This window comes from Chlorocebus sabaeus, chromosome 12 (assembly GCF_047675955.1).
Source record: "Chlorocebus sabaeus isolate Y175 chromosome 12, mChlSab1.0.hap1, whole genome shotgun sequence".
Taxonomy (NCBI): domain Eukaryota; kingdom Metazoa; phylum Chordata; class Mammalia; order Primates; family Cercopithecidae; genus Chlorocebus; species Chlorocebus sabaeus.
The window spans coordinates 44,681,510-44,686,552 of NC_132915.1; the positions used below are offsets into that span (position 1 = coordinate 44,681,510).

At 39.8% G+C, this 5,043-nt stretch overlaps 1 pseudogene; it reads left to right on the plus strand.

The window, feature by feature from the left end:
• The first annotated feature begins 2,834 nt into the window (after positions 1-2,834).
• Positions 2,835-3,649, plus strand: LOC103219884 (large ribosomal subunit protein uL30 pseudogene; annotated as a pseudogene).
• The last annotated feature ends 1,394 nt before the right edge of the window (positions 3,650-5,043 follow it).

Here is a 5,043-nt window from a genome sequence, read left to right on the forward strand (position 1 = left end):
CCACCACGCCCAGCTAATTTTGTATTTTTAGTAGAGACGAGGTTTCTCCATGTTGGTCAGGCTGGTCTCGAACTCCTGACCTCAGGTGATCCACCCGCCTCGGCCTCCCAAAGTGCTGGGATTACAGGCGTGAGCCACTGCGCCCGGCCTATTTACTCATTTTTCTTATTCCTCTTTTTTTTTTTTGAAACCAGTCTCACTCTGACATCCAGACTGCAGTTGCCATGGTAAAACCATAGCTCACTGCCGCCTCCACTGGGCGCAGGTGATCTTTCTGCCTCAGCCTCGCAATTAGCTGGGACTACAAGCATTGCGCCGCCACGCCCAGCTAATACAGAAGGATTTTAAAACAAACTTTTTCATATTTTTGCTTTGATTATGTCCTTTACTTACTCTCTAGTTTGATTCAGATTCTCCCAGTCATTGATCTCATACAGCCAAATAGGGCAAGAACTTAATTTACAAGATAATAAGAGGTTATATTCAACAGAAAACCCAATCCACCTGTTCTCAGCTGACCTAGGTTGCTACTATGGAAACAGATAAACCCACAGATACAAATAAACCACTGTGCTCTACTCAAGAATAAGAACCCCCTCACAATTCCTTTTGCTGAGACTCTTTTCTGATTTAATGTATTAAAATGTCACTATCAAGTGAATGTAATGTTGTTCTTGTCTTATTAGCTTTTTAAAAATTAAAATAACATTTTTTCTTATTACAAAAGCAATACTTTGCATTACAGAAAAATCTGAAAATGCAAGATACTCAAATAAACGAAAATTACCGCAGGTAATTGGGCTGTCTGTTAATAGGTCAGTTGGGAGTTGAGTGATTAAATAAAAAAACAAAAAGAGCCGGGCACGGTGGCTCAAGCCTATAATCCCAGCACTTTGGGAGGCCGAGACGGGCGGATCACAAGGTCAGGAAATCGAGACCATCCTGGCTAACACGGTGAAACCCCATTTCTACTAAAAAATATATATATATACACAAAAAACTAGCCGGGCGAGGTGGCGGGCGCCTGTAGTCCCAGCTACTCAGGAGGCTGAGGCAGAAGAGTGGCGTAAACCCGGGAGGGGGAGCTTGCAGTGAGCTGAGATCCGGCCACTGCACTCCAGTCTGGCCGACAGAGCGAGACTCCGTCTCAGAAAAAAAACAAAAACAAACAAACAAAAAAAAAAAACAAAAAGCGAAAAACGTCTAGAGGTAAACTACTTTTATACTCAGTATATGCAAGTGATTTGCAAATTTTTCAACCTTGCAAAACTTCTCCTTTAAATGAATCTTATGTAGGTTATCAACATGTAAAACACAAAATTAGGAGGTGGATGCCTGAAAACCCAAACCCAATAGTTTGGTCTGCAAACATCCCCCGAGTTGAGTCCCAAAGCACCTTCTTGGTACCTCACAGTTCTTCAGAATGAAGTTTAAAATCCACTGGGATCTATTATTCTAGAAATTTTTCCTATGAATAATATTCCTATGTATCACTTTATAAAAAGATCATATAATGTATGCATTTTTACAAAGGCAAATACTATTTTCACCACACAATATTACAAATCATAAACAGCTTTCCCACATCAAGATATTCCCTTCTGAGGGGCCATAAGGGTAAACTTCTTTGTCCTTGGTCAGGTCATAATTTTTTTATTTTTTAATTTTTTTTAGATAAGTTCTCACTGTCACCCAGGCTGGAGTGCGGTGAGGAGATGATAGCTCACTGTAGCCTCAACCTCCCATGCTCAAGTGATCCTCCCACCTCAGCCTCCCCAGTAGTTTTTGTTTTGGGGGTTTTTGTTTTGTTTTCGTTACCCAGGCTGGAGTGCAGTGGCATGAATACCGACCACCACAGCCTCAACCTCCTGGGCTCAAGCCCAGATCCTCCTGTCTCAGCCTCCCAAGTAGCTGGAACTACGTGCTCATGCAATCACGCCTGGTTAGTGGTTTTGTTTCCTGGTTTTATGTTTTTTGTAGAGATGGTGTCTCGCCAAGCCCAGACTACTTTCAAACTCCTGGGCTTAAGCGATTCTCCCTCTTTGGCTTCCTAAAGTGCTGGAATTACAGTAGTCAGCCACCTGTTCTTGTCTAAATTTTTAACGTTTAGTTTTAATAGTAAACACTGTTACTTGTTCATATGCCCTTCCTATCTCCTTGGTGGCTAGGGAAAGGGACTATTTTCATCCTTGCTTTAAAATTAACCCATAAACTAAATTCCTCCCATACTTAACATGGCCTATGTGCAGAGATACGGAAGGAAGTTAACCTAAAATATATCATTGTGGGAGGGTAGCATTAAGAGCAAAATGGAGGTAGTCATGATAGGCCTTTGTTTCACTGTTCCAATACCAAACTGTTTCAGCACCATTTATGAAACAATCCACCAATCAATCCACAACACTAACTCTATAACATATAATATTTTCATGCACATGGATCTGTTTCTAGGCTTTTCCCCATTATTTTGGTCTGTACAATACTGTGCCAATATTATACTTTCTTGATTACTATAGCTTTGAAATAAAACTTGACACCTTGAACTTGGGAGGACAAGTTCTCCCATCTTCTTCAAAGATCATTTTGCAACATTTTGATAGGAAATCAACCGCTCTGCTCAGATTCCAATCTGGAGTTTCACATTGCATCAAGTGTGTGAATTGTTTCTACAGAATGTAAGAGAATTGCCTCTTTATTGTCACCGAATGTAATGTTTATAGATGATCTGCAAAATTTTCCTTCTATTTTTCAAAGGATTCCAGTAACAGGAATTTACTGCTCAATTTCTCAGAAAAAAAGATTTTTGGACCCTTTTTGTCCAATCACTTTTCTACATGGCTGATCATACATTGCTGAACCTAAGCATAAAACTGAGCAGTTTCTCCTCTTTTCCAGCTAGAACCATAGAGGGTGTCAAAGAGAAGCAGCAGCAGCTTCCTGCCACGTCAGAAACTCTTAAGAAAAAACAAAGGAATTTTGCAGAGCTGAAGATCAAGCGCCTGAGAAAGAAGTTTGCCCAAAAGATATTTTGAAAGGCAGAAAGAAGCTTATCTATGAAAAAGCGAAGCACTATCACAAGGAATATAGGCAGATGTACAGAACTGAAATTCGAATGGTGAGAATGGCAAGAAAAGTTGGCAACGTCTATGTACCTGCAGAACCCAAATTGGTGTTTGTCATCAGATTCAGAGGTATCAATGGTGTGAGCACAAAGGTCTAAAAGGTGTTGCAGCTTCTTTGCCTTCATCAAATCTTCAATGGAACCTTTGTGAAAATCAACAAGGTTTCAACTAACATGCTGTGGATTGTAGAGCCATACATTGCATGGGGGTAACCAAATCTGAAGGCAGTAAATGAACTAATCTAGCAGCATGGTTATGGCAAAATCAGGAAGAAGCAAATTGCTTTGACAGATAACACTTTGATTGCTCAATTTCTTGGTAAGTACGGCATCATCTGCATGGAGGATCTGATTCATGAGACCTATACTGTTGGAAAACGCTTCAAAGAAGCAAATAACTTCCCGTGGTCCTTCAAATTATCTTCTCCAAGAAGTGGAATGAAGAAAATGACCACCTATTTTGTAGAAGGTGGAGATGCTGGCAATAGGGAGGAGCAGATTAACAGGCTTCTTAAAATAATGAACTAAGGTGTCTACCATGATTATTTTTCTAATCGGGCCAGTTAATAAACAGCACTTGCTCTCAAATTGAAGAAAAAATATGAACAATTTCCCCTGTATTTTTTTTTTTTTTTTTTTTTGAGACGAAGTCTTGCTCTGTTGCCCAGGCTGGAGAGCAGTAGCACGATCTTGGCTCACTGCAACCTCCGCCTCCCAGGTTCAAGCTCCCATATAAACATGTTAAATACATTTGCATGCCTTTTATCCAAATAATCTGCCTTTTGCAAGTTAATTTTTCAGCGAAACTTCAGAGGGCTCTTGGCCCTTAAATTTTCCAGACTTGGGAATTTTCCAACCTTCCAGGTGTACACATTCTTTACTCATTATTTACTTGTTGTTCTTACAGAGACAGAATATGAGTTGCAAATGTGATTCCCCAGTTCTTTTTATTTTATGTGCTTCTTTTTCTTGCCTTTTAGTTTTATTTTATTTTATTTTATTTTATTTTATTTTGAGATGGAGTCTCGCTCTGTCGCCCAGGCTGGAGTGCAATGGCCGGATCTCAGCTCACTGCAAGCTCCACCTCCTGGGTTCACGCCATTCTCCTGCCTCAGCCTCCAGAGTAGCTGGGACTACAGGCGCCCACCACCTCGCCCGGCTAGTTTTTTGTATTTTTTTTAGTAGAGACGGGGTTTCACCGGGTTAGCCAGGATGGTCTTGATCTTGTGACCTCGTGACCCACCCGTCTCAGCCTCCCAAAGTGCTGGGATTACAGGCTTGAGCCACCGCGCCCGGCCTAGTTTTATTTTTGTACAAGTTTCATTTTTATATAGTCAAATTTATCAAGCTATTCTTTTGTGACTTTAGGATTTTAAGGCATAGTTGCAAAGGTCTTCCTACCTCCAAGATTTTAAACGTATTTCTTCTGCTTCTTTCGAGAACTCTTTAGTTTACAATAATGACTTACGCAAGTAGTGATAGTTTTACTTTCTCCTTTCCCAATTTTTGTACCTCTAGCTTCCGTCTCTTGTCTAATTATAATTGGCTAAAACCTCAGCACCCTGTGAAATAATAGTAGTGATGATGGACATCTTTTATCTTTTTCCTCACTTTATTGGAAATGTTTATAAGTTCTGGCATTAAGCATGATGTTGAACTGAGATCAATTTATCTTACCATGCTAAGGAAATATACATCTATATCTACCTAAGTCAATATTTTTATCAAGTATGGTTGTCAAATTTGGCCAAATGTATTTTCAGCATCTATGGAGACCATTTTATGATTTTTCTTCAAATCTACCCATATGATCAGATATATTAATATATTTCCAATATTGAAATATCTAGACTACACCTCAGCGCACATTTCATTTCTTCATGCTTTCTGGCCATGTTCTTTTTCTCACCATCTCTTATTTC